This window comes from Elephas maximus, chromosome 7, assembly GCF_024166365.1.
Source record: "Elephas maximus indicus isolate mEleMax1 chromosome 7, mEleMax1 primary haplotype, whole genome shotgun sequence".
Lineage (NCBI taxonomy): Eukaryota > Metazoa > Chordata > Mammalia > Proboscidea > Elephantidae > Elephas > Elephas maximus.
In genome coordinates this window covers 105,024,395-105,039,842 of record NC_064825.1, presented here as the reverse complement: position 1 = coordinate 105,039,842, position 15,448 = coordinate 105,024,395, and the positions used below count along the sequence as shown (strand labels likewise).

The window sequence follows — 15,448 nt, the reverse complement described above, 5'->3', positions numbered from 1 at the left end:
CTTAACATACTAGCCAATATAAGTGAAACTACATATTTCAAATATTTCGCAGATACAAAAATAAATATATAAGCTTCTAAGTAACATGAGCTATCTCTGTATGGGGTGAAAGGAAAGATTTTTATATTTCAAAAAGTATTTTTCAGAAATCGGTAATGACCGCTATTAATTGTGAAAAAAGGATTAGATTAATTTAAGAAAGAGAAATTAGAGAATCTTCTATCAACTAAAATAAAATTATGGCATTAGCTGTAGCATAAGTCATCACATACAACATAAATCTATAGACTCAACAGAACTATTCTACACCAAAAAAGTATGTATATTTTCTAAGGAAAAGAAAATCTTAAAAATATATTTTCAACAAAATTTATCACTGGAGATATCCCAATGTATGTTTTTCATCAGACACAAACATGATGATTTGAGGAAATATTTACCACAATTAAATAATTACATACAACTTCCCTATAATCAACGGGATGGCAAAGGATTTCAGCGTTTTGTTTTGTCTTGTTTTCCTGAAAGGGACAGTTCTTTATTGAAAGTAAGTGATGCATTTGCCTGTCACCTCATTTTCTTTTTCTAATTGAGAGCTTCTTCATGGCATTTTTCATCTCCGCATTTCTCAGAGTACACATTAAAGGATTCAACATAGGGGTGAAAACAGTGCAAAACACAGTCAAGAATTTTTGTCAATGGGCAAGGTGGAAAGAAGTTTCACATACAGAAAAATACAAGGGACAAAGAAGAGGACCACCACGGTAATGTGGAAGCCACGCATGGATAAGGCTTTGCGCCTCCCTTCCTGATTGAGGTTCTTCAGGGACTGCATAATGACTCCATAAGAGATGAGTAACAGCATAAAAATGACCACACATATTGCCCCATCATCAGCAATCACAGTGAGACTACTGACATAGGTATGAGTGCAGGCAAGTTTTAATAAGAGATACATGTCACAACAGAAGTGTTCAATGACATTGGGACCAGAGTAGGGAAGATGGTAAACAAAGAGAAGGTGAGCTATAGCATGCACAAAACCTCCAACCCAGGTCACCAGCAGCAGCAGAACACGCACCTGTTGGTTCATGATCATCATATAATGCAGGGGTCTACAGATAGCCAAGTATCAATCATAGGCCATGACCACCAGAAGTAAAATCTCAGAACCACCAAATAAGTGTTCTACAAAACCTGTGTCAGGCAACCTTGAAAAGAAATGGTTTTCTTCTCATAGAGTAAGTCTATAATCTTATTTGGGGTAGCTGTAGTAAATAAACAGCATCCATTACTGATAAGTAATTAAGAAAGAAGCACATAAGGGAATCCAGTGTTGGGCTGACCATAACAGTCACGCCAAAAATTAGGTTGCCCACTATTGTCACAATGTACATGAGCAAGAACACAACAAAAAATATTTTCCGACCCTGGAGACTGTGAGTGAACCCCAAGAGGACAAATTCAGTCACATTGTTCCGTTGTTCCATATGTTCTTCTGTGTGTCCTTATTTCAGAGTTCAGGACAAATTTACCTGTAAATATAATGGCAACTAGTCACTTTATGAAATCTCCAGATAATTTATTTATTCATTCAACAAATAGGAATTATGACTTATTATGTTTCAACACTGTACAATATTTTAGGAATATAGGGCTGATTAAAATATGGTCGATAACTTCAGTAATCTTATCAAATAATGAAAGACAAACAAATAATTAGAAACTTAGGGGAAAAGAGAAGATTATGAAATAATTAAGGTTACCACACTAAATTGTCACATCTGGTAGAAAATAAAATTCTGTATATATAATTAATACTATTTATAAAAATAAAATCTAAATAGAATAAGTTTTAATATAAAATGAAGATTTACTTAATATTCACCCTCATGTTAATAAATGAGATTTTTTTTCTGCATTCTATGAATGGCAGAACCTTTTTAACTAATAACTGAAATCCACAATGGACATATTTCGTAATTTTAAAAATTGTTCCTGACAAGGTACTGTTGAACAACAAAGAAATAAGCATAAAATTATGAACAATACTATTATAAAAAATAAAAAAAATATGAGCATGAATAAAACATGGAAAGATACAATTTTTGTTGTAAATGGTTTACTTTTTTGCTGGTGATGTGTGTGCAGGAGTGAAAAAGATGAGAGAAGAGATTCCAAGGAAAAAATGAAAAAGAAGACAGCACACACACACACACAGGCACACACAGAAACTATATCATAAATATTTTCAATATTAACCAACCCTGATTTCTCTTAAAATAATCCTAGCAATGATACACTTGAAATCCCTATTGACATTTGCTTCAATATCTGACATCATAATTCTGCTGGACCTCTTCTTCACAATGCATGACTTTTCTGTTTCTATGACCAAAACCTCTGTGTGTGCACTAGATGCCATCTCTTTATCACTCTTAAAATAGTCCTCCTGTAATTGTTTCCTCCATTTCCTGCAGTCATTACTTTCCTCTTTGTTTTTCTACAGTGTTCTATCTCCATTGTTTAAAATATTAATCCATCTACTCCACATCTATTTCAAGCACACAGCCCAATTCTGTGCTCTTCTTTATAAAAACACCTTCTATTTGGTAAGTCTACTGAACAATTTCAGTCCTCTTCTTACCCAACCTATCACTCCTGTGAATTGAAGTAAAAACCTGCTTTCATAAGTATCATCTAAGGTCTTTGAAAGTCACTCATTCAAGGTTTAAAGATTTACATTATACTGTAATTATTAACAGATTACAGAGCACTTCTGTTGATCCTATATGAGATTTGCAAATCTCTGTCCATTAAAATAACCCCCACATACTTACCCTTTAAACTAGTTTCTAAGAATATTGATGTTACAGGAGGTAAATATACTCTATATATGTACAGTATGAAAATATCCAAAAGGATATTACAAAATTAAGTCAACCCCCATATTTTTTATAGACCACAAAGGTTCTCTAACATGGCTGATTAACAAAATAACTCTGGAGAACTTTTAAAAGACTACGATTTTCCAAATCACACTACCAATGTACTCTTGCATAATATAAACCCTAGTGAAGACTCTTATGTGTAAAAACACTTTCTGAGTTTCCTGCATAATGAAACAGTCACTCAGTCCAAGTTCTGGATTGTTCTTCCTTCTCCCATGTCTTAAAAGACAACAGCCTCATACACTGATGCAATCTCTGTGAACACAGACAATAAGATAGTACATGTACCATCACCTGAACTAGAAATGTTTCTCTGTGGCCAAACTTTCCATGCTTCAGGAAGTCTGTCTCAACCTTTCATAAAATTGTTACCTTTTAAATTATTGGGGCTTCTAACACAAATATCAAAAATGTCCTCTAGAAATAAAGAAATTCATAGAATGCAACGCGACTGAAAACACTTCCTATCAAAATCTCTGGCACACAGCGAAATCAGTGTTCAAAGGTCAATTTATTTCAATAAATGCACACATACATAAAGAAGAAAGAGCCAAAATCAGAGAACTGTCCCTACAACTTGAACAAATAGAAAGCGAGCAACAAAAGAATCCATCAGCCACCAGAAGAAAACAAATAATGTAAATTAGAGCTGAACTAAATGAATTAGAAAACAGAAAAACAATTGAAAGAATTCACAAAGCCAAAAACTGGTTCTTCGAAAAAATTAACAAAATTGATAAACCCTTGGCCAGACTGACTAAAGAAATACAGGAAAGGAAACAAATAACCCAAATAAGAAAAGAGATGGGCCATATCACAACAGACCCAACTGAAATTAAAACAATCATATCAGATTACAACAAAAAATTGTACTCTAACAAATTTGAAAACCTAAAAGAAATGTATGAATTCCTAGAAACACACTACCTACCTAAACTAACACAAACAGAAGTAGAACAACTAAAGAGACCCATAATGAAAGAAGGGATTGAAAAGGTAATCAAAAAACTCCCAACAAAAAAAAAAGCCCTGGCCCGGACAGCTTCACTGCAGAGTTCTACCAAACTTTCAGAGAAGAGTTAACACCACTACTGCTAAAGGTGTTTCAAAGCAGAGAAAAGGACGGAAAACTCCCTAGCTCATTCTATGAAGCCAGCATATCCCTGGTACCAAAACCAGCTAAAGACAGCACAAAAAAAGAAAATTACAGACCTATATCCCTCATGAACATAGATGCAAAAATCCTCAACAAAATTCTAGCCAATAGAATTCAACAACATATCAAAAAAATAATCCACCACGACCAAGTGGGATTTATACCACGTATGCAAGGTTTTTTTTTTATGCAAGGTTGGTTCAATATTAGAAAAACAATTAATGTAATCCACCACAGAAATAAAACAAAAGACAAAAACCACATGATCTTATCAATTGATGCAGAAAAGTCATTTGACAAAGTCCAACACCCATTCATGATAAAAACCCTCAGCAAAATAGGAATTGAATGAAAATTCCTCAACATAATAAAGGGCATTTATACAAAGCCAACAGACAACATCATCCTAAATAGTGAGACCATGAAAGCATTTCCCTTGAGAATAGGAACCAGACGAAGATGCCCTTTATCACCACTCTTATTCAACACTGTGTTGGAGGTCCTAGACAGAGCAATTAGGCTGGATAAAGAAAAAAAGGGCATCCAGATTGGCAAGGAAGAAGTAAAATTATCTCTATTTGCAGACGACATGATCTTAGACACAGAAAACCCTACGGAAATCTCCAGAAAACTACTGAAACAAATAGAAGAGTTCAGCAGAGTATTAGGTAACAAGATAAACATAAAAAAATCAGTTGGATTCCTCTACATCAACAAAAAGAACATCGAAGAGGAAATCACCAAATCAATACCATTCACAGTAGCCTCTAAGGAGGTAAAACGCTTAGGAATAAGTCTTACCGAAGATGTAGAGGACCCAAACAAAGAAAACTTCAAGGTACTACTGCAAGAAACCAAAAGGGACCTACATAAGTGGGAAAACATACCTTGCTCATGGATAGGAAGACTTAGCATAGGAAAAATGTCTATTCTACAAAAAGCCATCGATACATTTAATGCAATTACAATCCAAATGCCAATCACATTTTTTAATGTGATGGAGAAACAAATTACCAACTTCATATGGAAGGGAAAGAAGCTCCGGATAAGTAAAGCATTTCTGAAAAAGAAGAACAAAGTGGGAGGCCTCACTCTACCTGGTTTGAGAACCTATTATACTGCCACAGTAGTCAAAACAGCCTGGTACTGGTACAACAACAGGCACATAAACCAATGGAACACAATTGAGAATCCAGATATAAATCCATCCACATATGAGCAGCTGATATTTGACAAAGGCCCAGTGTCAGTTAATTGTTGAAAAGATAGCCTTTTTAACAAATGGTGTTGGCATAAATGGATATCCACCTGCAAAAAAATGGAACAGGACCCATACCTCATACCATGCACAAAAACTCCAAATGGACCAAAGACCTAAACATGAAGTCTAAAATGATAAAGATCATGGAAGAAAAAATAGGGACAACATTAGGAGCCCTAATAAAAGACATAAGCAGAATACGAAACATTACTAAAAATGCTGAAGAGAAGCCCGATCACTGGGAGCATCTAAAAATCAAACACCTATGCTCATCTAAAGACTTCAATAAAAGAGTAAAAAGACCACCTACAGACTGGGAAAAAATTTTCAACTATGACATCTCCAACCAGCACCTGATCTCTAAAATCTACATGATTCTGCTAAAACTCAACCACAAAAAGACAAACAACCCAATTAAAAATTGGGCAAAGAATATGAACAGGCACTTCACCAAAGAAGACATTCAGGTGGCTAACAGATACATGAGGAAGTTTTCTCAATTATTAGCCATTACAGAAATGCAAATCAAAACTACAATGAGATTCCATCTCACTCAAAAAAGTCTGGCATTAATTCAAAAAACACAAAAGAATAAATGTTGGAGAGGCTGTGGAGAGATTGGAACACTTCTACACTGCTGGTGGGAATGTAAAATGGTACAACCACTTTGGAAATCCATTTGTCACTTTCTTAAAAAGCTAGAAATAGGACTATCATACTTTCCAGAAATCCCACTCCTCGGAATATATCCTAGAGAAATAAGAGCCTTTACACGAACAGATATATGCACACCCATGTTTATTGCAGCACTGTCTACAATAGCAAAAAGATGGAAGCAACCAAGGTGCCCATCAGTGGACGAATGGATAAATAAATTATGGTATATTCACACAACAGAATACTAATCAACAATAAAGAACAGTGAGGAATCTGTGAAACATTTCATAACGTGGAGAAACCGGGAAGACATTACACTGAATGAAATTAGTCAGTTGCAAAAGGACAATATTGTATAAGACCACTATTATAAGATGCTGAGTAATGGTTTAAACTGAGAACACATTCTTTTGCGGTTAGGAGAGTGAGGAGGGAGGGAGGGTGGGAGAGGGATATTTACTAATTAGTTGATAAGAACTATTTTAGATGAAGGGAAGGACAACACTTAATACAAAGGAGGTCAGCACAACTGGACTAAACGAAAAGCAAAGAAGTTTCCTGAATAAACTGAATGCTTCGAAGGTCAGTGAAGCAGGGGCAGAGGTTTGGGGACCATGGTTTCAGGGGACATCTAAGTCAATTGGCATAATAAAATCTATTAAGAAAACATTCTGTATCGCACTTTGAAGTATGGCGTCTGGGGTCTTAAATGCTAGCAAGCGGCCATCTAAAATGCATCAGTGAGTCTCAACCTACCTGGACCAATGGAGAATGAAGAACAGCAAGGACACAAGGTAATTACAACCTCAATAGACAGAAAGGGCTGCATGAACTAGGGACTACATCATCTTGAGACCAGAAGAATTAGATGGTGCCTGGCCACAACAGATGACTGCCCTGACAGGGAACACAACAGAGAACCCCTGAGGGATTCAGTGGGATGCAGACTCCAAATTCTTATAAAAAGACCAGACTTAATGGTCTGATTGAGACTAGAAGGGCCCCAGTGGTCATGGTCTCCAAACCTTTTGTAGGCCCAGGACAGGAGCCATTCCCAAAGCCAACCCATCAGACATGGATTGAACTGGACAACGGGTTGGAGAGAGATGCTGATGAGGAGTGAGCTACTTGCATCAGTTGGACACTTGAGACTAGGTTGACATCTCCTGTCTTTAGGGGAGATGGGACAGTAGAGGGGGTTAGAAGCTGGCAAAATGGTCACGAAAAGAGAGACTGGAAGGAGAGAGTAGGCTGTCTCATTAGGCAGAGAGTAATTGGAAGTATGTAGTAAGGTGTACATAAGTTTACATGTGAGAGACTGACTTGATTTGTAATCTTTCACTTAAAGCACAATAAAAATTATTAAAGAAAAAAAAAAAGGTCCTCTAAAAGAATTCCGAATCTTCATTATAAGCAAAGAGAGTCAAAACCCCAATCTTGGCAAAATTTGTTCTAAAAAATCAAATGTTACATAAGTCGTATGAGGTTAAAAAAATAAAAAGTAAATTTTGTGGAAGAGAGAACTGTGAATAGTTTAGACAAACATTTTGCATTTTGTGGTTTAGAAGTGAAGTAGCCCTTACAACATTTTGATGCTCAATCTGTTATACTGGCCTGACTTCTTACAACACAGTTAAACTTTGGTATGCATGAAGGATGGAGAATAATTGCATTTTAATATTTCATTATGCTTTGGCTCCAACATTTCAATTCCTAAAACAACCAGTCATGTAAATACTCACATAGGTAAGCACTCTCTGGGGTAATGTAAGAACCTTTGGACATTTTATTTACATTTGAAGTACTAAAAATATTGTTGAGTCATTTAATTGATGCATCTCAAAGGGTGACATTTCCATCATTAAATTTATTGGGACCTTAATCATAATTTGGAGAGTAGAGTCTGCATCTCCAGAGATGCTACAAGAATAATCACCCATGTAAAATAGGATTTACAGACCCAGGTCTTCAGGGGGAAAAAATCCCAAAAGTATAACCTGATTGGGGAGAATTTAAATGTGTAGAAATTCTCTTTTTTTAAATCATGACCTCCAAAATAGGCAAAGCTTTCAAACGTGTAATTTTAGGTTATACCTATCAGCTGACATCTGAACTCGCTCCCACTGGACCAAGAATACTGATTTCAGAACAAATCATTGAAAGTTTAATTCAAATACATATAAAGCCGGGTTCTCACCTGTTACGGATTGAATTGTGTCCCTCACAAACATAAGTTGAAGTTCAAACCCCTGTACTTATGAATGTGACTCTGTTTGTAAATAGATTCTTTGAAGATGTTATCAGTTAGATTAATATGAGATTTCACTGGAGTAGGGTGGGTCACACTGGTGATCTTATAAAAGAGAAGATACACACAGAGACAAAGAGAGAGAGATGAAGGATGCCATGTGATGCTGCAGTAGAAACTCAGGAATTCCTGGAGCTATTAGGAGCTAGGAGAGGAGTAGAACAGATCTGCATCAAAGCCTCAGAAAGAATCAACACAGTTGATACCCTGATGCTGAACCTCTGACTCCAGAACTGAGACTAACTTTCTGTTGTTTAAAGCCACCTATTTTGCAGAATTTTCTTATCGCAACCCGAGGAAACTAATATTTCACACTAGCAGTAAGAGTCTTGAGTTTTTCATGAAAAGAGTTTTCAGACAGGCAAACTGGTAAAATCTGTATTGAACATGAAAATAAAGGAAGAATAAAAAAAATTAAAGGAGTAGCTTGAAAATCTAGGAATTCTAAGTCTTATCACACAGCCCTTTCTGAGGAAAACACTACCAACTGTTTCTTTTTACAAAAAGCTTCAAGGAACTCTGTTTCTGTGGGAGAAGGAAATTCTATCACTTGGAAATAGTCATAAAGAGAATGAAAATTTGTAGGAATTGCAGAGTTCTGGTTGCCTTCTTTATATTTTCTGCTCCCACCACCTTAGTGTTATACCTTATATTTCCAGGGAACTCAATAGTCCCAGGTTTAAAAAAAATTAAATTTCCCAGCATTCTTTGAAAATTAATGTGGCCTATAAGATACAAGTTAAAGTCATTAAGTGAGACATACAGGAAGTGAGATGATTCAATTGGAAGCCAAACTCCGTTTTACCTTCCTCTTTGATGTTTCTCTAGATCTCAGATAAAATGTTCAGAGCTCCAACAGCCATCCTGTGATCATAATCATACCACAAGAATGGAAGTCAAGAGATTAGAAGTTGAGAGTCCTTCTACTCTGTTCCTTTTCAAGATGCTTAAGCAATTAAGAGCCCTTGGCAGTTCCATGCACATTTGAGGATTGATTTTTCCATTTTTGTAAAGAAAGCTGTTGGAATTTTTTGGGAGAGGAATTTCCTTGAATTTATAAATTGCTTTAGGTAGTATTGACATCTTGACAATACTGAGTCTTCCAACCCATGAGCCTGAAATGTTCTTCCATTTATTTAAGTCATCTTTAATCAATTTAGTACCTTTTGCACCATTCTCTACACAAGTCTTTCTAAGATTATTCCTAGGGATTATATTCTTTTAGATGATATTGTAAAAGGGAGTTTTTTTTTCTTTGTTTCCTCTTTAGTATGTTCATTGCTGATGCAGAAAAACTCAAATTACATGCATGAGCACAAGAAAATTTTTCCCAGAAACACTCTTAAAGTTTTAAATCTTAAAGTTTTAAATCTTAAAGTTTTAAATCTTAAACCAAAACTATCCCCTGAAGTCTTCTTTGAACTAAAAAATAGATTATTTTAATTAGTAAATTACCTCTGCTCTGAGCATTCTACTCTTTTTTTTTTAATAACTTTTATTAAGCTTCAAGTGAACGTTTACAAATCCAATCAGTCTGTCACATTTAAGTTTACATACATCTCACTCCCTACTCCCACTTGCTCTCCCCCTCTTGAGTCAGCCCTTTCAGTCTCTCCTTTCTTGACAATTTTGCCAGCTTGCCTCTCTCTCTATCCTCCCATCCCCACTCCAGACAAGAGTTGCCAACACAATCTCAAGTGTCCACCTGATATAATTAGCTCACTCTTCATCAGCGTCTCTCTCCCACCTGCTAACCAGTCCCTTTCATTTCTGATGAGTTGTCTTCGGGGATGGTTCCTGTCCTGTGTCAACTGAAGGTCTGGGGAGCATGGCCGCCGGGATTCCTCCAGTCTCAGTCAGACCATTAAGTTTGGGCTTTTTATGAGAATTTGGGGTCTGTATCCCACTGATCTCCTGCTCCCTCAGGGGTCCTCTGCTGTGCTCCCTGTGAGGGCAGTCATCGATTGTGGCCGGGCACCAACTAGTTCTTCTGGTCTCAGAATGATGTAGGTCTCTGGTTCATGTGGCCCTTTCTGTCTCTTGGGCTCTTAGTTGTCGTGTGGCCTTGGTGTTCTTCCTTTTCCTTTGCTCCAGGTGGGTTGAGACCAATTGCTGCATCTTAGATGGCCACTTGTTAGCATTTAAGACCCCAGACGCCACATTTCAAAGTGGGATGCAGAATGATTTCATAATAGAATTATTTTGCCAATTGACTTAGAAGTCCCCGCAAACCATGTTCCCCAGACCCCCGCGCTTGCTCCGCTGAGCTTTGAAGCCTTCATTTTATCCCGGAAACTTCTTTGCTTTTGGTCCAGTCCAATTGAGCTGACCTTCCATGTATTGAGTGTTGTCTTTCCCTTCACCTAAAGCAGTTCTTATCTACTGATTAATCAATAAAAAACCCTCTCCCACCCTCCCTCCCTCCCCCCCTCGTAACCACAAAAGTATGTGTTCTTCTCAGGTTTACTATTTCTCAAGATCTTATAATAGTGGTCTTATACAATATTTGTCCTTTTGCCTCTGACTAATTTCGCTCAGCATAATGCCTTCCAGGTTCCTCCATGTTATGAAATGTTTCAGAGATTCGTCACTGTTCTTTATCGATGCGTAGTATTCCATTGTGTGAATATACCACAATTTATTTACCTATTCATCCATTGCTGGTCACCTTGGTTGCTTCCAACTTTTTGCTATTGTAAACAGAGCTGCAATAAACATGGGTGTGCATATATCTGTTTGTATGAAGGCTCTTGTATCTCTAGGGTATATTCCTAGGAGTAGGATTTCTGGGTTGTATGGTAGTTCTATTTCTAACTGTTTAAGATAGCGCCAGATGGATTTCCAAAGTGGTTGTACCATTTTACATTCCCACCAGCAGTGTATGAGAGTTCCAATCTCTCCACAGCCTCTCCAACATTTATTATTTTGTGTTTTTTGGATTAATGCCAGCCTTGCTGGTGTGAGATGGAATCTCATCGTAGTTTTAATTTGCATTTCTCTAATGGCTAATGATCGAGAGCATTTTCTCATGTATCTGTTGGCTGCCTGAGTATCTTCTTTACTGAAATGTGTGTTCATATCCTTTGCCCACTTCTTGATTGGGTTGTTTGTCTTTTTGTGGTTGAGTTTTGACAGAATCATGTAGATTTTAGAGATCAGGCGCTGGTTGGAGATGTCATAGCTGAAAATTCTTTCCCAGTCTGTAGGTGGTCTTTTTACTCTTTTGGAGAAGTCTTTAGATGAGCATAGGTGTTTGATTTTTAGGAGCTCCCAGTTATCGGGTTTCTCTTCATCATTTTTGGTAATGTTTTGTATTCTGTTTATACCTTGTATTAGGGCTCCTAGGGTTGTCCCAATTTTTTCTTCCATGATCTTTATCGTTTTAGTCTTTATGTTTAGGTCTTTGATCCACTTGGAGTTAGTTTTTGTGCATGGTGTGAGGTATGGGTCCTGTTTCATTTTTTTGCAAATGGATATCCAGTTATGCCAGCACCATTTGTTAAAAAGGCTATCTTTTCCCCAGTTAATTGAAACTGGTCCTTTGTCAAATATCAGCTGCTCATACGTGGATGGATCTATGTCTGGGTTCTCAATTCTGTTCCATTGGTCTATGTGTCTGTTGTTGTACCAATACCAGGCTGTTTTGACTACTGTGGCTGTATAATAGGTTCTGAAGTCAGGTAAGGTGAGGCCTCCCACTTTCTTCTTCTTTTTCAGTAGTGCTTTGCTTATCCGGGGCTTCTTTCCCTTCCATATGAAATTGGTGATTTGTTTCTCTATCCCCTTAAAATATGACATTGGAATTTGCATCGGAAGTGCGTTAAATGTATAGATGGCTTTTGGTAGAATAGACATTTTTACTGTGTTAAGTCTTCCTATCCATGAGCAGGGTATGTTTTTCCACTTAAGTAGGTCCTTTTGAATTTCTTGTAGTAGAGCTTTGTAGTTTTCTTTGTATAGGTCTTTTACATCCTTGGTAAGATTTATTCCTAAGTATCTTATCTTCTTGGGGGCTACTGTGAATGGAATTGATTTGGTTATTTCCTCTTCGGTGTTCTTTTTGTTGATGTAGAGGAATCCAAGTGATTTTTGTATGTTTATTTTATAACCTGAGACTCTGCCAAACTCTTCTATTAGTTTCAGTAGTTTTCTGGAGGATTCCTTAGGGTTTTCTGTGTATATAATCATGTCATCTGCAAATAGTGATAACTTTACTTCTTCCTTGCCAATCCGGATAACTTTTATTTCTTTGTCTAGCCTAATTGCCCTGGCTAGGACTTCTAGCACGATGTTGAATAAGAGCAGTGATAAAGGGCATCCTTGTCTGGTTCCCGTTCTCAAGGGAAATGCTTTCAGGTTCTCTCCATTTAGAGTGATATTGGCTGTTGGCTTTGCATAGATGCCCTTTATTATGTTGAGGAATTTACCTTCAATTCCTATTTTGGTAAGAGTTTTTATCATGAATGGGTGTTGGACTTTGTCAAATGCCTTTTCTGCATCAATTGATAAGATCAGGTGGTTTTTGTCTTTTGTTTTATTTATGTGATGGATTACATTAATGGTTTTTCTGATATTAAACCAGCCTTGCATACCTGGTATAAATCCCACTTGATCAGGGTGAATTATTTTTTTGATGTGTTGTTGGATTCTATTGGCTAGAATTTTGTTGAGGATTTTTGCATCAATGTTCATGAGGGATATAGGTCTATAATTTTCTTTTTTTGTAATGTCTTTACCTGGTTTTGGTATCAGGGAGATGGTGGCTTCATAGAATGAGTTGGGTAGTATTCCGTCATTTTCTATGCTTTGGAATACCTTTAGTAGTAGTGGTGTTAACTCTTCTCTGAAAGTTTGGTAGAACTCTGCAGTGAAGCCATCCGGGCCAGGGCTTTTTTTTGTTGGGAGTTTTTTGATTAGCGTTTCAATCTCTTTTTTTGTTATGGGTCTATTTAGTTGTTCTACTTCTGAATGTGTTAGTTTAGGTAGGTAGTGTTTTTCCAGGAATTCCTCCATTTCTTCCAGGTTTTCAAATTTGTTAGAGTACAATTTTTCATAATAATCTGAAATGATTCTTTTAATTTCATTTGGTTCTGTTGTGATGTGGTCCTTCTCATTTCTTATTCGGGTTATTTGTTTCCTTTCCTGTATTTCTTTAGTCAGTCTAGCCAATGGTTTATCAATTTTGTTAATTTTTTCAAAGAACCAGCTTTTGGCTTTGTTAATTCTTTCAATTGTTTTTCTGTTCTCTAATTCATTTAGTTCAGCTCTAATTTTTATTATTTGTTTTCTTCTGGTGCCTGATGGATTCTTTTGTTGCTCAGTTTCTATTTGTTCAAGTTGTCGGGACAGTTCTCTGATTTTGGCTCTTTCTTCTTTTTGTATGTGTGCATTTATTGATATAAATTGGCCTCTGAGCACTGCTTTTGCTGTGTCCCAGAGGTTTTGATAGGAAGTATTTTCATTCTCGTTGCATTCTATGAATTTCCTTATTCCCTCCTTGATGTCTTCTATAACCCAGTCTTTTTTCAGGAGGGTATTGTTCATTTTCCAAGTATTTGATTTCTTTTCCCTAGTTTTTCTGTTATTGATCTCTAGTTTTATTGCCTTGTGGTCTGAGAAGATGCTTTGTAATATTTCGATGTTTTGGACTCTGCAAAGGTTTGTTTTATGACCTAATATGTGGTCTATTCTAGAGAATGTTCCATGTGCGCTAGGAAAAAAAGTATATTTTGCAGCAGTTGGGTGGAGAGTTCTGTATAAGTCAATGAGGTCAAGTTGGTTGATTGTTGTAATTAGATCTTCCGTGTCTCTGTTGAGCTTCTTACTGGATGTCCTGTCCTTCTCCGAAAGTGTTGTGTTGAAGTCTCCTACTATAATTGTGGAGGTATCTATCTCGCTTTTCAATTCTGTTAAAATTTGATTTATGTATCTTGCAGGCCTGTCATTGGGTGCATAAATATTTAATATGGTTATGTCTTCCTGATCAATTGTCCCTTTTATCATTATATAGTGTCCTTCTTTATCCTTTGTGGTGGATTTAAGTCTAAAGTCTATTTTGTCAGAAATTAATATTGCTACTCCTCTTCTTTTTTGCTTATTGTTTGCTTGATATACTTTTTTTCCATCCTTTGAGTCTTTGTTTGTGTCTCTAAGTCTAAGGTGTGTCTCTTGTAGGCAGCATATAGATGGATCGTGTTTCTTTATCCAGTCTGTGACTCTCTGTCTCTTTATTGGTGCATTTAGTCCATTTACATTCAGGGTAATTATAGATAAATAAGTGTTTAGTGCTGTCATTTTGATGCCTTTTTATGTGTGTTGTTGACAATTTCATTTTTCCACATACTTTTTTGTGCTGAGGCGTTTTTCTTAGTAAATTGTGAGATCCTCATTTTAATAGTGCTTGACTTTATGTTAGTTGAGTCGTTACGTTTTTCTTGGTTTTTATTTTGAGTTATAGAGTTGTTATACCTTTTTGTGGTTACCTTATTATTTACCCCTATTTTTCTAAGTAAAAACCTAACTTGTATTGTTCTATATCGCCTTGTATCACTCTCCATATTGCAGTTCAATGCCTCCTGTATTTAGTCCCTCTTTTTGATTATTGTGATCTTTTACCTATTGACTTCCATGATTCCCTGTTATGTGTATTTATTTATTTTTTTAATTAATCTTAATTTGTTTGTTTTTGTGATTTCCCGATTTGAGTTGATATCAAGACGTTCTGTTTTGTGACCTTGTGTTGTGCTGATATCTGATATTATTGGTTCTCTGACCAAACAATATCCTTTAGTATTTCTTGTAGCTTTGGTTTGGTTTTTGCAAATTCTCTAAACTTGTGTTTGTCTGTAAATAACTTAATTTCGCCTTCATATTTCAGAGAGAGTTTTGCTGGATATATGATCCTTGGCTGGCAGTTTTTCTCCTTAAGTGTTCTGTATATGTCGTCCCATTCCCTTCTTGCCTGCATGGTTTCTGCTGAGTAGTCAGAACATATTCTTATTGATTCTCCCTTGAAGGAAACCTTTCTTTTCTCCCTGGCTGCTTTTAAAATTTTCTGTTTGCCTTTGGTTTTGGTGAGTTTGATGATAATATGTCTTGGCGTTTTTCTTTTTGGA

General features: G+C 36.4%; 1 pseudogene; it reads right to left on the bottom strand.

Moving 5' to 3' along the window:
- Positions 1 to 572: 572 nt before the first annotated feature.
- On the bottom strand, positions 573 to 1,490 carry LOC126080175 (olfactory receptor 4A15-like; annotated as a pseudogene).
- Positions 1,491 to 15,448: the final 13,958 nt, after the last annotated feature.